Below are 20,014 nucleotides of genomic sequence, written 5' to 3'. Positions count from 1 at the left end.
GAAAGATCAATTTGGTGTGGCCTTTAAACGACGAATAGAAGCATAAACAAACCTCCAATCCTTTTTTTATGCAAAATACTTTGCCAACTTGTTAAAGTAACACTCGTATTTAAAATCAACATAAACACATTTATAACAAACATAAATTTTGAATGATAAACATTTAACTACTTAATAAATAATGCATTTATGGAAAATATTAATTACTGATAACAATATTGTAACCGTGTATCTAATAGCTGAAATCGCCCAAATATTAAAGGATTGGTGAGTGCTAAAAGATTTACTGTTAGCTACGATCATCTCATGAGGTAGAAAATACCAAGTTTTCTGCACCTTTCTTTCAAATTCAACACGGCATCCTTCATAAGAATCATTGTTTTCGATATTTAATCATCCTTTTCGGTAAATTAAAACATTTGTATTAATTGCGGTATAACATATTTGGGAGTAAGAGTGCATCTTTAACATTTGAGGTCAATCTGTTTTATTTTGATTATGACGTTATCGTTCATTGCTTGTATATCAATCACAACTGGCTTGCTGACACGCCCAATTAATAATTTAATTCATTCGTGGCATTCCGATGAATGACATATTATATCTACGTTTCGATTTGTTTTGTAACTATTTTATATGATTACCAAATACAGCCTGATGTCACTCTCTTTAATTTTAATCTGAAATACGATATGTCAGATAAAGGATTGATTAACATTGAGACGTGATAGAGAACGAAACTGTACTTAGATTAAATGTAAGGCTATTTATCGAACATATTGTGAATTTTTGACAGTTGATACAAAAGGTTTAATTGCTAGATTTATTTTTGCCCTAGTACTAGAAGGCATAACTTGTCAAGTTGTTACTACATGTAGAACTGTTCGGTCTCACAAAACCCCCACATAATTGTATTTTATTATTGACCACCTGCACGGGTATGTGTTCTCATCTACCACCTGTACGAGTATGTGTTCTTATCGACCACCTGTACGGGTATGTGTTCTTATCGACCACATGTACGTGTATGTGTTCTTATTGACCACCTGTACGGGTATGTGTTCTTATTGACCACATGTACGGGTATGTGTTCTTATTGACCACCTGTATGTGTATGTGTTCTTATTGACCACATGTACGGGTATGTGTTCTTATTGACCACATGTACGGGTATGTGTTCTTATTGACCACATGTACGGGTATATGTTCTTATCGACCACCTGTACGGGTATGTGTTCTTATTGACCACATGTACGGGTATGTGTTCTTATTGACCACATGTACGGGTATGTGTTCTTATTGACCACCTGTATGTGTATGTGTTCTTATTGACCACATGTACGGGTATATGTTCTTATTGACCAACTGTACGTGTATGTGTTCTTATTGACCACATGTACGGGTATATGTTCTTATTGACCACATGTACGGGTATGTGTTCTTATTGACCACATGTACGGGTATGTGTTCTTATCGACCACATGTACGGGTATGTGTTCTTATTGACCACATGTACGGGTATGTGTTCTTATTGGCCACCTGTACGGGTATGTGTTCTTATTGACCACCTGTACGGGTATGTGTTCTTATTGACCACATGTACGGGTATGTGTTCTTATTGACCACCTGTATGTGTATGTGTTCTTATTGACCACATGTACGGGTATGTGTTCTTATTGACCACATGTACGGGTATGTGTTCTTATTGACCAACTGTACGTGTATGTGTTCTTATTGACCACATGTACGGGTATATGTTCTTATTGACCACATGTACGGGTATGTGTTCTTATTGACCACATGTACGGGTATGTGTTCTTATCGACCACATGTACGGGTATGTGTTCTTATTGACCACATGTACGGGTATGTGTTCTTATCGACCACATGTACGGGTATATGTTCTTATTGACCACATGTACGGGTATGTGTTCTTATTGACCACATGTACGGGTATGTGTTCTTATTGGCCACCTGTACGGGTATGTGTTCTTATTGACCACATGTACGGGTATGTGTTCTTATTGACCACCTGTATGTGTATGTGTTCTTATTGACCACATGTACGGGTATATGTTCTTATTGACCAACTGTACGTGTATGTGTTCTTATTGACCACATGTACGGGTATATGTTCTTATTGACCACATGTACGGGTATGTGTTCTTATTGACCACATGTACGGGTATGTGTTCTTATTGGCCACCTGTATGTGTATGTGTTCTTATTGACCACATGTACGGGTATGTGTTCTTATTGGCCACCTGTACGGGTATGTGTTCTTATTGACCACAGGTACGGGTATGTGTTCTTATTGACCACCTGTACGGGTATGTGTTCTTATTGACCACCTGTACGGGTATGTGTTCTTATTGACCAAATGTACGGGTATGTGTTCTTATTGACCACATGTACGGGTATGTGTTCTTATTGACCACATGTACGAGTATGTGTTCTTATCGACCACCTGTACGGGTATGTGTTCTTATTGACCACATGTACGGGTATGTGTTCTTATTGACCACCTGTATGTGTATGTGTTCTTATTGACCACATGTACGGGTATGTGTTCTTATTGGCCACCTGTACGGGTATGTGTTCTGTTCTTATTGACCACATGTACGGGTATGTGTTCTTATTGACCACCTGTATGTGTATGTTTTCTTATTGACCACCTGTATGTGTATGTGTTCTTATTGACCACCTGTATGTGTATGTGTTCTTATTGGCCACCTGTACGGGTATGTGTTCTTATTGACCACATGTACGGGTATGTGTCCTTATTGACCATATGTACGGGTATGTGTTCTTATTGACCACCTGTATGTGTATGTGTTCTTATTGACCACCTGTATGTGTATGTGTTCTTATTGACCACCTGTATGTGTATGTGTTCTTATTGGCCACCTGTACGGGTATGATTTCTTATTGGCCACATGTACAGGTATGTGTTCTTATTGGCCACCTGTACGTCTCAATAGGCTCAATTCAGAAATTCAAAATAACGAGAAACATTAACCAGTGAAAAGTTGCATGTATAAAGAGTGTGCATACCCATTTGATTTTGACACGAGTTATAGGCATTTGTCATTTCGAGGGAATGTTAATCATTGGTGAGCCACGGCGCACTGTAGACCCGAGTTTGCCTAGATACGTCCCTGTGCGTGTTTTTATAACCTAAATATTTGCGGGTTTTTTTTTACTGCAATGACATCGAAGTATTTATTGATTTAAAATGATTTATAAAAATCACGCCAATAAAACATATGTGACAGCGTTTGTAACAACAATTAATTCATTGTTTTACGAGACAGCACTTTGAAAACATGCACGTCTGCACCACGAGTTATTTTTGTGATGTTTAACGGCTGTAAGTATATGTTTACCTATATCAATTGTATGAAACACAGTCGCACAACCATTTATTTTGTACATACTAACAAACATTTTAGTTATCTATATGTTATTTTGTAAACTACCTATAAAGTGGCCCAGCCACTGTTAATATATATCTTTCGCTTCACCTGATTTAAATCAATAACGGCTGACTGCTGATTTACTTAAATAATTATATTGGGAAGATTGAGAAATACTGACATCTCATTGGACAAAATAAAATGTTGACCACTAGATGTATTAAGTGTTTATTCCATACCAAACTAATTATATGATGTTTGATTTTTGGCTGTTTAAACGAAGAAAATCAATTGGGAGATCGTTAAAAACTTTGTTAAAGTTAACCACGTTGTTAACAGCATCATTGTTAACGTTAACACGAAACCCGTTTTGTAACAGCTCAAATATTTAGATAAAACACGTGAAACAGGTGAAACCGGTGCCCCAAGCAATGCTATTAATACTGAAGATCACAAACGTGTCCATTTTTAGTTACATTACAATGATTTGAGCGTTAACAATGATGACGTTCGTTAACTCAATCGTCGACTTTAAAGGGTTCTCAACAATCAATACATTAACTTAAACACAACAAATGTACTATGGTAATGATGCTTAATTAATATTAATTTGTAGCAATGAAACACGCCTAAAAGTGTGCGAGTATGCATACTTGACTTCATGATCCTAAAACTGTCCATTTTCCAGTACTAAATCAAGCACCTCAGAACGCCCTGAATGCACCAGATTGCACCATGGGTTTCAAAATTTTCCGAGGGGGCAATTGCCACCGGACCCCACCCCCAGCACAATTATGAATCCACAAAAAATAGAGGGCTTGCTACGACCCTGGACTATGATATTTACAAGATATCATTTTAAGTTCTAAAGAGTCAGTTATCAATCGAACGTTGCCATTTGTGTTTGGTGGTCCTTGCGCTATATATAGAATCACTTTGACGTGACCTTGATGCCTATAACAGTGACACGGTAAGAGGATGTGGTGTACACTTAACCAATATTCTTGACATTCAAGCTGACATTTGGCACGTAAAGAAAAACCACATTTCTTGCAGACGACATTGGCGAAATGTTTTAACTTTTAAGATATGAATTCAGACTTAAGGCTCTGAACGTGGTAAAACTCATAAACTATTCTATTTCATTGCTGTTAGTATATGTCACTCTGACACAACTATGTAAACAGTTTTTGCAAAACAAATAAAGCGGAGAAAAGTGAATTCATCTTTGAAGGTCATTACATAGTACAAAAGTCGTTAAAAGGAATGTTAAAACATTTTTGTTTTAGTATTGGGGTTCTGAATTTATAAAACATATCCATGGCAACATTCAATAAATTGTTAATAAAAAAATAGAGAGATAAAAAATGATGTATTCCTTTTGACCGGTAAATAAAGTTATTCACCAACTAGTATAAGTGTACTTTTGTATAATTTGACATTTTATACATTGTGATTGAAATTTCTCAATTCCCACGCAAACTAGTGGGTGTATTTTTTTATTGTATGTGCTTTGTGGCAAGTATATGCGATAACCTACTTCTTTACTTTTTCTCTTTCACTTAGTACTTGAAGGTTAAAGTATGTCAAAGATAATCAGCAGTATGCCCTTTACCAGCTCATCAAGTAGGGTTAAACACACATTTAACGACAAGAAAGAATACTGAGGGACTCAGTCTTAATGTTGGCAATATTTTCATTTCAAAATTGTTTTCAAAATCGGTTATTTTACCAATTTTTATATGCAAACAGTAACGGACATATCTAATGTCGTCTGCATAAATCTAAGCCATGAAGCTTTCATTAATCGTGTTACTTTAGCAAATCCATGATTTATTTATTTTCACATTTTAATTAATTATGAAAACTAGAGCTTTTATTGAAACTGTTGATGATATTTTACCATTGTTGCAAGCAGTACAACTTAAGATGATCACTTAAAGCTGCACTCTCATAGATATACCATTTTTACAACTTTTTATTTTTATTTTTTGTCGTGGAAAGAGCAATTTTTGCGTAAATATCTGCAAACCAATGATAAAAGATTCCTGAAAAAAGATCAGAACGCAGATTTTCATATTTCCGTTCGAAAATAATGTTTTTTGGCCTAAAGCGTTACTAACGGTTTCAGAAAAATGCATAAAACGTCAATTTTTTGAACATAAATATAAAAATACGCGATCTAATATTTTGTAAGCAGTCTTATATAACTGTTTTCCATGTATTTTCGCAAAAATAAAAAAGTTGTCAAAACGTTCAATCTCTGAGAGTGCAGCTTTAAAGTGCATTTTATATAAATATTTAATGTACACTATGTATACAAAATAGGGTAATTAATTCAAAGCGATACAATTAAACACTTCATTAAATTTAAGTTAAACATTTAAAATATAGTTTAAATTTAAAACTACTAACATATAATAATAATCTGTACGAAAAACGTACCTTTCTGTAAGTCCGTACATTTAGAAACAAAAACATTCAGTGAGAAACATTCCTTCACATCTTTGCTTTTAAATATCTTACATATGATACATAGAGAATGATGAGACCTACATACCATTTTGTATGCAACTTGCCAACTTGTGAATCTGTTTTCTTGTCAAGATACTTTTTGACGATGGCGTTCTCGTTCTTTGCTAGTATACAACTCAAAGCGTGTTCTTATCGACTACCTGTACAAATGTGCGTGTTCTCATCGACTACCTGTACAAATGTGCGTGTTCTCATTGACTACCTGTACAAATGTGCGTGTTCTCATCGACTACCTGTACAAATGTGCGTGTTCTCATCGACTACCTGTACAAATGTGCGTGTTCTTATAGAATACCTTAACACATGTGCGTATTCTTATCGACTACTTGTACAAATGTGCGTGTTCTCATCGACTACCTGTACAAAAGTGCGTGTTCTTATCGACTATTTGCACAAATGTGCGTGTTCTTATCGACTATTTGCACAAATGTGCGTGTTCTTATAGAATACCTTAACACATGTGCGTGTTCTTATTGACTACCTGTACAAATGTGCGTGTTCTTATCGACTACTAGTATTTGTACAAATGTGCGTGTTCTTATCGACTACCTGTACAAATGTGCGTGTTCTTATCGACTACCTTTACAAATGAGCGTGTACGTATCGACTACCTGTACAAATGAGCGTGTACGTATCGACTACCTGTACAAATGTGCGTGTTCTTATCGACTACCTGTACAAATGAGCGTGTACGTATCGACTACCTGTACAAATGTGCGTGTTCTTATCGACTACCTGTATAAATGTTCGTGTTCTTATCGACTACCTGTACAAATGAGCGTGTACGTATCGACTACCTGTACAAATGAGCGTGTACGTATCGACTACCTGTATAAATGTTCGTGTTCTTATCGACTAGCTGTACAAATGTGCGTGTTCTCATCGACTACCTGTACAAATGAGCGTGTACGTATCGACTACCGGTACAAATGAACGTGTACGTATCGACTACCTGTACAAATGTGCGTGTTCTTATCGACTACCTGTACAAATGTGCGTGTTCTCATCGACTACCTGTACAAATGTGCGTGTTCTTATCGACTACCTGTACAAATGTGCGTGTTCTTATAGTCTACCTTAACAAATGTGCGTGTTCTTATCGACTCCCTGTACAAATGTGCGTGTTCTTATAGTCTACCTTAACAAATGTGCGTGTTCTTATAGTCTACCTTAACAAATGTGCGTGTTCTTATCGACTACCTGTACAAATGTGCGTGTTCTTATAGTCTACCTTAACAAATGTGCGTGTTCTTATCGACTACCTGTACAAATGTGCGTGTTCTTATAGTCTACCTTAACAAATGTGCGTGTTCTTATCGACTACCTGTACAAATGTGCGTGTTCTTATAGTCTACCTTAACAAATGTGCGTGTTCTTATCGACTACCTGTACAAATGTGCGTGTTCTTATCGACTACCTGTACAAATGTGCATGGTATAATCGACTACCTGTACAAATGTGCATGGTATAATCGACTACTTGTAGAAATGTGCGTGATCGTACCGACTACATGTAGAAATGTGAGTGTTCTTATCGACTACCTGTACAAATGTGCGTGCTCTTATAGACTACCTGTACAAATGCGCGTTCCTACAGATAACCCGTATAATTTGGTGTTTTATTGACTACTTGTAACTTATAAATAAGTATTGTGTACGTTTACAATTAAATGCGCGTTCTTTTTGGTCATCTATCAACATGCAGGTTCTTTATTATCTCAGCATACCTTCGTGTTATTATTGACCAAATGCAGAATTTGCATTTTATTGAGATGGTTTAATTGATAGAATTCACGCCAATAAAACATATGTGCCAGCATTTGTAACTACAATAAATTAACTGCTTTACTAGAAAGGCTGTAAGGATGTATTTGCCAACATGAATTAATCAACCCGCACTTCTGCACCAAGAGTTATTGTTTGCGATGGTATTTGTAATAAATCATTTACTGTCATACGAGATAGCACTTTTACAACATGCACAGCTGCACCAAGAGTTTATTTGTAATGATAAACGGCACGTGGTATGTATTTACAGAAGTGGTAGGATGCGACACAGTTGCATAACCATTTATTTTGTGAAAGTACAAACTGACAAACATTTTAGTGGTCTACATGTTATTGTGTTAACTTCATGTGGCCAAACAATTGTTACAATATATATACCGTTTTAACCCCGTTGGCTCGAACTTCAAGGGACCGGCGATAATACATCGAGCCTCGGAAATTCGAACCAAGCGGCAATGTTTACCTTCAGTATAAATAAATCGGTTCTTTACATCTAGTTCGAGCCAACGAGGAGTTCGAGCCAAGCGAGTTCGAGCCAACAGTGAATTGAGTCGACGGATTTCGACTGTATATCGCTTCACCTGATTTAAATCGCTCACGGCTGACTGCTGTTATGCTGAATAAATGTAGTGAAACCTTTGAGAAGTACTGCCATCTCATTGGACAAAAGAAAACGTTGACCACTGAATATATTCAGAGTTAATACCAAACCAATTTTATTATATGTTTAACATCATTTGGCTGGTATATTTTTGGCCTTCTAATGGAATTAAACACAATGGGTCGATTGTTGAGAACTGAGTCAAAGTTAACAAATTTGTTAACATCAATGATGACGTTAACAACGTTGTTAACTTAAAAGAACTTTCTGAACAACCGGACAATAAACTTAATTGTAAATGTACTACCGTTATGTTGGCTTATATGAAGTTGTTGAAAATGTAAGAAACACATTTTAAAATCAAATGATATGTGTATACTGGTTCCATGTATTAATAAATATGGTATTAACAAGATGGCATTCCGACTTCCTAAAGAGGCTGTTATAAATATATGTTGCTATTTGTGTTTGTAAGTCCTGGCGCTAAATATAGAATCATTTGTGCTAATAACCGTGACACGTTCAAAGGACGTGGTATGTATACACGTCAACAACTCTCGGGGATAGCGGATATTTGGCACTCAACAAAAGACCGTATGTCATTCAGACGACATTGACGAAATGTCTCCAGATTTGAAATAAGCCTAAAGCCGAACTCGGAACGTGGTTAAATGAGAACATGTTCTTTTTCATTGATGTAAGTATACATCGCTCTCACACAAGTATGTAAACAGATTCTGTAAAACGTATACAGTGGGGAAAAGAGTTAAACTTAAAAATGGCCCATCTTCTTAGCCCAGACTTGGTAAATATAGACAAATTGTTAAAAATTGTAATGCTGTTTTATGCCGAGATAAAAAATATGACAAATTATGAAATTATCTGTCATGCAAAGGATAATTGTCAACACATTTGAAATATTATTATACAACTATATATAATTCGTGATAATTGTTCTTATGCAGGTGTATAACATTAATACATTGCTGCCTGATTCTTCTATAAACGTATACTTGAGTAAGCAGAGAGGTTGCGTACCACGCCGTATACTCGTGTAAGCAGAGGGGTTGCGTACCACGCCGTATACTCGTGTAAGCAGAGGGGTTGCGTACCACGCCGTATTATCCAGTAATCAGAGAGGTTGCGTACCACGCCGTATACTCGAGTAAGCAGAGGGGTTGCGTACAACGCCGTATACTCGAGTAAGCAGAGAGGTTGCGTACCACGCCGTATACCCGAGTAAGCAGAGAGGTTGCGTACCACGCCGTATACTCGAGTAAGTAGAGAGGTTGCGTACATCGCCGTATACTCGATTAAGCAGAGAGGTTGCGTACCACGCCGTATACTCGAGTAAGCAGAGGTTGCGTACCACGCCGTATACTCCAGTAAGCAGAGAGGTTGCGTACCACGCCGTATACTCGAGTAAGCAGAGAGGTTGCGTACCACGCCATATACTCGATTAAGCGGAATAGTTGCGTACCACGCCGTATACTCCAGTAATCAGAGAGGTTGCGTACTACGCCGTATACTCCAGTAAGCAGAGAGGTTGCGTACCACGCCGTATACCCGAGTAAGCAGAGAGGTTGCGTACCACGCCGTATACTCGAGTAAGTAGAGAGGTTGCGTACATCGCCGTATACTCGATTAAGCAGAGAGGTTGCGTACCACGCCGTATACTCGAGTAAGCAGAGAGATTGCGTACCACGTCGTATACTCGAGTAAGCAGAGAGGTTGCGTACCACGCCGTATACTCGAGTAAGCAGAGAGGTTGCGTACCACGCCGTATACTCGAGTAAGCAGAGAGGTTGCGTACCACGCCGTATACTCGATTAAGTAGAGAGGTTGCGTACCACGCTATATACTTGATTAAGCAGAATAGTTGCTTACCACGCCGTATACTCGAGTAAGCAGAGTGGTTGCGTACCACGCCGTATTATCCAGTAAGCAGAAAGGTTGCGTACCACGCTGTATACTCGAGTAAGCAGAGAGGTTGAGTGCCACGCCGTATACTCGAGTAAGCAAAAAGGTTGCGTACCACGCCGTATACCTGAGTAAGCAGAGAGGTTGCGTACCACGCCGTATACCCGAGTACGCAGAAAGGTTGCGTACGACGCCGTATACCGCCGTATACCTGAGTAAGCAGAGATCGTGGTTGCGTACCACGCTGTATACTAGAGTAAGCAGAGAGCTTGAGTGCCACGCCGTATACTCGAGTAAGGAGAGAGGTTGCATACCACGCCGTATACTCCAGTTAGCAGACAGATTGAGTACCACGCCGTATACACGAGTAAGCAAAAAGGTTGCATACCACGCCGTATACCCGAGTAAGCAGAGAGGTTGCATACCACGCCGTATACACCAGTAGGCAGACATATTGAGTACCACGCCGTATACTCGAGTACGCAGAAAGGTTGCTTACCACGCCGTATACTCCAGTAAGCAGACAGATTGAGTACCACGCCGTATACCCGAGTAAGCAGAGAGATGGCGTACCACAACGTATACTTGAGTAATCAGAGAGGTTGCGTACCACGCCATATACTCGAGTAAGTAGAGGGGTTGCGTACAATCCCGTATATTCGAGTAAGCAGAAAGGTTGCGTACCACGCCGTATACTCAAGTAATCAGAGAGGTTGCGTACTACGCCGTATATTCGAGTAAGCACAGAGGTATCGTACAACGCCGTATACCCGAGTAAGCAGAGAGATGGCGTACCACAACGTATACTTGAGTAATCAGAGAGGTTGCGTACCACGCCATATACTCGAGTAAGTAGAGGGGTTGCGTACAACGCCGTATATTCGAGTAAGCAGAAAGGTTGCGTACCACGCCGTATACTCAAGTAATCAGAGAGGTTGCGTACTACGCCGTATATTCGAGTAAGCACAGAGGTATCGTACAACGCCGTATACCCGAGTAAGCAGAGAGATGGCGTACCACGACGTATACTTGAGTAAGCAGAAAGGTTGCGTACCACGCCGTATACTCTAGTAATCAGAGAGGTTGCGTACCACGCCATATACTTGAGTAAGTAGAGGGGTTGCGTACCACGCCGTATACTCGAGTAAGCAGAGAGATTGCGTACCACGCCGTTTATATATATATATATATATATATATATATACATATATATACATATATATATGTAAAAAAATGCTATACGCATTGTATTGTTTTATGCAATTAAAGAATTGGATGAAGGTCGCACATCCGTTAATGGGCAGCAGGTGTGACATGGTCTTAAATCCTTAAGGGATTAAGGGGCTTCATGACACCTTTTTATTTAGGTTATAGTGAATTGAAAATGACAGTTCAAATTAAGGTTGTAATACCCTGATGGCCATCATTTTAAACTTTGAGCAGCTTGTTAAATTTTGTGTATGATTTTCGGTTTAAAAATTGAACAAATTTTTTTTAACTTATTTACCCCCCCCCCCCCCCCCCCCCCCCCCCCGTGCTCAGAGTTTATTGATTTCATTATCAGCAACTAAAATTGAACTGTACTGAAAAAGCAATATGGTACTACAACAAAATGTTTCGACCGCTGACCTTTTTTAAAAGCAATAACAGTTTAACAAATTTTCAAGTAGAGGTTTTTATGGGTGTTCTACAAGCAAATGGAGATTGCTCCGTAAATCCTTCTTTGCATTTATTTTCTTTTGCAATTTTTTCAATTCTGGTATTTAAATTTATACTCACATCATCATGTGAGGTATTGCAACTAATGGCTAGATGCCAGCTAGAGCACATTTTGAGTAATATATATTCTAGTTAAGCAAATCCACTGTTTAAAAAAATCATATATTTAATCAAAGGTATTATTTGCCTTCATCAAACAAGTGATTAGTAAATCAATGCAACACCTTTGTCTCAATTTTATCCAATACTTTGTAGTAAAGAGTAACAAATAACACTAACAAATCTTTAATTGTATTTCAAAAACAATTTGTGAAATTTGTTAAGTTTCTTGCCAAAAAATATAAAAAATAATAAAGACAACACCTGGCTGACAAAAATTAATAGGGGTTGAAAAGTCTTTGATATAGGGGTTGAAAAGTCCAAACAGGAAGGGGTTGAAAAGTCTTTGAAATAGGGGTTGAAAAGTCCAAACAGGAAGGGGTTGAAAAGTCTTTGAAATAGGGGTTGAAAAGTCTAAGGGTTGAAAAGTCTTCGTTTTGAGAAGGGGTTGAAAAGTCTTGGGGTTGAAAAGTCCTGCTCCCTACTCGAGTAAGCAGAGAGGTTGCTTTTATGCCATATACTCGAGTAAGCAGAGAGGTTGCGTACCACACCGTATACTCCAGTAATCAGAGAGGTTGCGTACCACGCCCTATACTCCAGTAATCAGAGAGGTTGCGTACCACGCCTTATACCCGAGTTAGCAGAGAGGTTGCGTACTACGCCGTATACTCCAGTAATCTAAGAGGTTGCGTACCACGCCGTATACTCCAGTAATCAGAGAGGTTGCGTACCACGCCGTATACTCCAGTAATCAGAGAGGTTGCGTACCACGCCGTATACTCCAGTAATCAGAGAGGTTGCGTACCACGCCGTATACTCCAGTAATCTAAGAGGTTGCGTACAGCGCCGTATACTCCAGTAATCAGAGAGGTTGCGTACCACGCCTTATACTCCAGTAATCAGAGAGGTTGCGTACAGCGCCGTATACTCCAGTAATCAGAGAGGTTGCGTACCACGCCGTATACTCCAGTAATCAGAGAGGTTGCGTACTACGCCGTATAATCCAGTAATCAGAGAGGTTGCGTACTACGCCGTATACTCCAGTAATCAGAGAGGTTTGCTTTCCATCTTACGGAGCTTCTGCACGCAAAAGTGCATTTTACGTTTATATAGCTACGCACATAGGACCGCTTTTCAATACGATATCTTAGTCGTAAACATTACGCTGCTTAGAATTGCTCGGGGTCAACCGTATTAAAAAATACGGACAGAATCTATGGGATAATTGTCCTTATGATAATTTTATTGACACCATAAAGGGATTCACGCTAAGAAAGTTACGATCTTAAACCTTATGTTCTTTATTGAAACTGGGCCCAGGTCTCCCTTTTAAATGTAAACATTACGCTGCTAACAAATGTTCAGGTACATCCGTAAAGTTACGGGAAGAATTTATGCGATAAATGTCCTTTAGATATGATAATGATTTTATTGAAATGCAGTTAACGCCAAATACGAGTTTACGTCTGGAAATTCACGATCTTAAGCCTTAATACGATCTGTATTCAAATGAGCCCCTTAGCTGGTATTATTGGTCTTAATTGGATCTAAGAACGATGTAGCTAATCTGATTACTTGTTATTTATAACTGATTATTTCAGTGAATAAAGTCAATGATGTATGACAATTAGATTGACTTAAGTCGCATATTGAATATCCCCCCCCCCGGTAGTTCGCTCCAGAACCATTTTGCAACGTCCGCCCGCAACCGCATGATGGCTACAACCGATACACACCCTTCGATACTAGGGCTTAATAATTGTTTGTTTCCACAAACATCACACCCAAAAGTCTGGAACACCCTCAGATACTTCAACTACCTGCTGCAAATATCTCAGTCATGTTTATTTTAGCAAAGAACGAACACTATTGTATCAGTATAAATATATTCAACTAGATTTATACTGACATATATATATTTGAGTGAATATATATAGTTTCTCATATGTTAAACATATTTTAATAATTCATTATTTCATTTTTTCTATCTATCGATATACCAATTAACAGAGTATAATTATACGTGTTTTGCTGGAATTAATTCATTTATATATAATATTGTTTACCGAAAATAGAAATGAGGTTTCATACAAGCCAATGGATTTCTCCTCAATTCTGTATATTCTGTTATATGTGTATGTTGTAAATGTTTATTTGTTATAAAAATAAATACTGTTTAAACCAAATATATTAAACGAACACACGGATGACAAATGCGTGAAGATAATTTTACTGTACCATCAAGTAAACTTCACTATTTCCATTGTTTGGCTAGGGCGTATCTGACGCGTGTCCCCTTGACGGGTCAATTAAGTATTTTATCAATATAGATAGCATATCACAATATGCCATATCATAATTTATAATGTCTTCATTGTTAATAAATTAATTTAAATGATAACATGTCAAGTCAAATTTCATGTTGACAACATTGTTTTAGATACCGCGTTCTATTATTTAGTTATTATTATTATCATCATTATTATTATTATTATTATTATTATTATTATTGTTATTGTTATTGTTATTGTTATTATTATTATTATTATTATTATTATTATTATTATTATTGTTATTCATTATTGTTATTCATTATTATTATTATTATTATTATTATTATTATTATTATTATTGTTATTATTATTATTATTATTATTATTATTATTATTATTATTATTGTTGTTGTTGTTGTTGTTGTTGTGGTTGTTGTTGTTGTTGTTGTTGTTATTATTATTATTATTATTATTATTATTATTATTATTATTATTATTATTATTATTATTATTGTATTATTATTATTATTATTATTATTATTATTATTATGATGATGATGATGATGATGATGATGATGATGATGATGATGATTATTAATAAAACTTTTGATTTAACCATCGTTAAACGGTATCACTCATAGGTTTTGTAATGGCAACGATTCTTTAAAACTGAGCTGAATTTGAATTAAAGTCGAAAAAGAAGTATAAAGTTACATATATTTCTACATTTCAAACTTTTAAGGATGACTAGATAATAGTCGGTGTCATCTAAAACGTGGTGTCAACATATTTGGAATGCTTGTGTTTATTTACGCGATATGGAAATATACCTTATTGTTATATATTTCTATACCCCCTAAATAATAAACGCATTTATTTCTAATATGTTGATAAAGTAGATTCTCATTCATCTGAGGTTTGATAATGAGAAATCTGATTTAGGTCCATCGCTCTGATGTAGGAGAATGATAAAGTAATAAAAATGAGTAGCCGAGGACCTGGTAGTTCGCTCCACAAACATTGAAAAGCAGGGACCGACCGTCCTCCTACCCGCGCAATCGTTTGGTGACTCAGCTATGGTGTGAATTGTGTAATATTATTCTTTTAATAGAGTTTTAAAACCTTTTATGGTAATGATATTTACGATAATCACGGTAAACTGAGTAATTTGGCAATGGGAAATAAGATACTTGAGCGTCTTACAAGTGAACCCCGACCACCAAAGCTGATCTGAAAAAGAAGTCTTATATTGAGCAATTTCAAAGCATTACTAGTCTAGTACTTATACTTCATTTGATACTGCATTTCAGCAGCAGACCATTCATGATTTTATCAGATGAATACAGTGACATTTTTTCTTCGTACTCTAATATTCATTCGGCTAACATCGCCATGCGCTTATCTGCACAACTAAATGACGCCATTAAATCAACGTTTATTGAGGAAACAAAATAGCAGAAAACAAAACATAAAAATACCCAAATAGCCCACAACAACGATAATACACAAAAGACTGTGCATACAGATTTTTTATCACTGCAGCAAATCGTCCATAAAGAGTATTTCGTTCTTTCGGCTTTGTCGCCTAGAGGATATTTTTTTTCGAATATAATGAAAACTCTTATCTTAGCTGTTTATTGTTTGAGTCGTCAGTCTTTGTTAAAGTCATTCATTTACGAATATTTCAATAAAATTTTCACAATAGAGAGATCAAAAACGAATACCTCTTCCTCTTATCGGCAAAAAAAGTTGTCCATCAACCGTCAACGTGTAATTGCCCATTTGTTATTTTTTTAAAGTGTTTGTTATTTGTCAATACCCACGCAGAATTATGGGTGCACTTGAGTCATTGTAGGAGAATATCTTTCCTCCAGCCCCGGTTTCCAAAAAGTATTTCATGGTAATCACAATCAATTAAAGGATTTGTGGCGGATGCGTGGTCTAATGTTAACACACTTCACTGTCAATCAAGGGGAGCCCCCCGCACCACTAAAAATATCAAACTTCTTTCGGAAGGGACATTAAATTGGGGTCCCAATTGCCAGTGCTATACACTGGTGCACGTTAAAGAACCAGGGTAACTCTAGCCAGGCTAACATTCTGTCTGTGCACTATACTCCAAACCAACAATCTTAATTATCGGAACACTCACCGGATGGGCCTTGCCGGATCGCGAGTATACATAAGCTTATACACCCACCCATAAGAGGAATACTTATACATCAGCCTGTCAACGGTATACAAGCAAAGTTTTACATAGAGTGTTTCGTTTATAACATATAATATAGTTTTAAAATGGTGTTTTGATTAACACGCAGGTTTTGTTAAAATGTTGAATAGGATGGCAAAATAAGTAAAACAAGGATTGCTATTACTTTTACAGAAAGCTAAAAAGTGGATACAGTGAACACAATATAATTTCAAACTCTAAGTAAAAGGTTTATATGTCAACCCATTTACCAAACAAATTATCCGAGCGCCTGCGACAATTATACCAATAACATTTGACTATAACAATGACATATGTGTTTTATTTTACTAATTATAAGACTCACCTGATTAATAAACCAGCATGTTGTTAAACCGAATACTGAAGACACTGTTGTAATTAAAAACAAATATAGAGTTCACTTCCGAACATGAATGATTTTCATTCAAGAACATACAGAAAAAGAATAAATTATATCATAAATAATATCCACTTTAATTTATTTTCAATTGTATAACATGACTGTGTGAGCAATGTAGCTTACAACTATTACAACTTTTTAAAAAATATCAACCGATTTAAACGTATTCGTACATACTTTCACGCGTATTTTTAAACCGGCTGACATCGCTCTATGATTGCCCACACAATTGCATAACGTCATTAAATTAAAGGGCCAATATGGATTTTGAATGAAAATTATTGAGGACACAATATGTATATCGTTTTAGTAAGGGTCACTGTATGACAAAAATAGCTAAAAAAAAACACGAGTCGTAAGGGACACAAGAAATAAGAACCACAAATTAGCATACAGAAAAAATAACGACACAAATAACACACACAAAATATTAACGACCAAAATAACATACAGCATATATTAAATAACACACAACAAATATTGACGACAAAAATAACATACCACAAATATTAACGACCAAAGTAACACACAACAAATATTCACGACCAAAGTAACATACAGCAAATAGTAACGACCAAAGTAACATACAGCAAATAGCAACGACCAAAATAGCACACAACAAATATTAACGACCAAAGTAACACACAACAAATATTCACGACCAAAGTAACATACAGCAAATAGTAACGACCAAAGTAACATACAGCAAATAGCAACGACCAAAATAGCACACAACAAATATTAACGACCAAAGTAACACACAACAAATATTCACGACCAAAGTAACATACAGCAAATATTAACGACCAAAGTAACATACAGCAAACAGTAACGACCAAAGTAACACACAACAAATATTCACGACCAAAGTAACATACAGCAAATATTCACGACCAAAGTAACACACAACAAATATTCATGACCAAAGTAACATACAGCAAATATTCACGACCAAAGTAACATACAGCAAATATTCACGACCAAAATAACACACAACAAATATTCACGACCAAAGTAACACACAACAAATATTCACAACCAAAGTAACACACAGCAAATAGTAACAACCAAAGTAAAATACAGCAAATATTCACGACCAAAGTAACACACATCAAATAGTAACGACCAAAGTAACATACAGCAAATATTCACGACCAAAGAAACATACAGCAAATAGTAACGACCAAAGTAACATACAGCAAATAGTAACGACCAAAGTTACATACAGCAAATAGTAACGACCAAAGTAACATACAGCAAATAGCAACGACCAAAGTAACATACAGCAAATAGTTACGACCAAAGTAACACACAACAAATATGCTTGACCAAAGTAACATACAACAAATATTCACGACCAAAGTAACACACAACAAATATTCACGACCAAAGTAACATACAACAAATATTCACGACCAAAGTAACACACAACAAATATTCATGACCAAAGTAACATACAGCAAATATTCACGACCAAAGTAACATACAGCAAATATTCACGACCAAAATAACACACAACAAATATTCACGACCAAAGTAACATACAGCAAATATTCACGACCAAAATAACACACAACAAATATTCACGACCAAAGTAACACACAACAAATATTCACAACCAAAGTAACACACAGCAAATAGTAACAACCAAAGTAAAATACAGCAAATATTCACGACCAAAGTAACACACATCAAATATTCACGACCAAAGTAACATACAGCAAATATTCACGACCAAAGAAACATACAGCAAATAGTAACGACCAAAGTAACATACAGCAAATAGTAACGACCAAAGTTACATACAGCAAATAGTAACGACCAAAGTAACATACAGCAAATAGCAACGACCAAAGTAACATACAGCAAATAGTTACGACCAAAGTAACACACAACAAATATTCTTGACCAAAGTAACATACAACAAATATTCATGACCAAAGTAACACACAACAAATATTCACGACCAAAGTAACATACAACAAATATTCACGACCAAAGTAACACACAACAAATATTCTTGACCAAAGTAACATACAACAAATATTCACGACCAAAGTAACATACAGCAAATATTCACGACCAAAGTAACACACAACAAATATTCACGACCAAAGTAACATACAGCAAATATTAACGACCAAAGTAACATACAGCAAATATTCACGACCAAAGTGACACACAACAAATATTCACGACCAAAGTAACACACAACAAATATTCACGACCAAAGTAACATACAGCAAATAGTAACGACCAAAGTAACATACAGCAAATATTCACGACCAAAGTAACATACAGCAAATAGTAACGACCAAAGTAACATACAGCAAATATTAACGACCAAAGTAACATACAGCAAATAGTAACGACCAAAGTAACATACATCAAATAGTAACGACCAAAGTAATACAGCAAATATTCACAACCAAAATAGCACACAACAAATATTAACGTCCAAAGTAATACACAACAAATATTCACGACCAAAGTAACATACAGCAAATATTTACGACCAAAATAGCACACGACAAAATATTGAAGACACACAGCACGTTTTATCGACCAAAACCATGCACAACACATATTGGCGAAAAGAACAGAATACAACAAATATTAACGACCTAAAAACATAACAAAAATACGACCAAATAACACCCAATAAACATAAACGACCAAAATAGAACACACTAAATATTAACGACCGTTCCAGTACATACCTTATATTTACAACCAAAATAACACACACACACACACACACACACACACACAACTATTAGCGACAAAATTAGCATACAATAATTATTGATTACCAATTAGAACATAACAAATATTAACGACCAAGATGACACACAACAAAAAACAACACAAAAGACTGCGCATAAAGATTGAATATCACTGCAACAATTTGTCCATAAAAAGTTTTTTTATTTCTTTCAGTGTTATCGTGTAGAGGACAAATATTCGAATATATTGACAACTGTAAGCTTAGCCTTTAATTGTTTCAGTTGTTTATGATTTGATAGTTGCTGAA

General features: G+C 36.3%; 1 protein-coding gene across 2 annotated transcripts in view; it reads right to left on the bottom strand.

Annotated features, from left to right (window-relative positions):
• LOC128246536 (sex peptide receptor-related protein 2-like) overlaps positions 1-17,176 on the bottom strand; it is a 32,942-nt gene extending 15,766 nt beyond the window's left edge. The window contains exon 1 of one of the 2 annotated variants that reach the window (XM_052964795.1): positions 17,158-17,176. The gene's annotated coding sequence lies outside the window, so the exon portion shown is untranslated. Of the gene's footprint in view, positions 1-16,905; positions 17,117-17,157 lie in introns of those variants that run through there. The other variant, XM_052964787.1, reaches the window with a different exon arrangement.
• Positions 17,177-20,014: the final 2,838 nt, after the last annotated feature.

The sequence above is a fragment of the Mya arenaria genome, chromosome 9, assembly GCF_026914265.1.
Source record: "Mya arenaria isolate MELC-2E11 chromosome 9, ASM2691426v1".
NCBI lineage: Eukaryota > Metazoa > Mollusca > Bivalvia > Myida > Myidae > Mya > Mya arenaria.
Note: the sequence above shows the minus strand (reverse complement) of the source record. Positions and strands in the feature narration are given on the sequence as shown.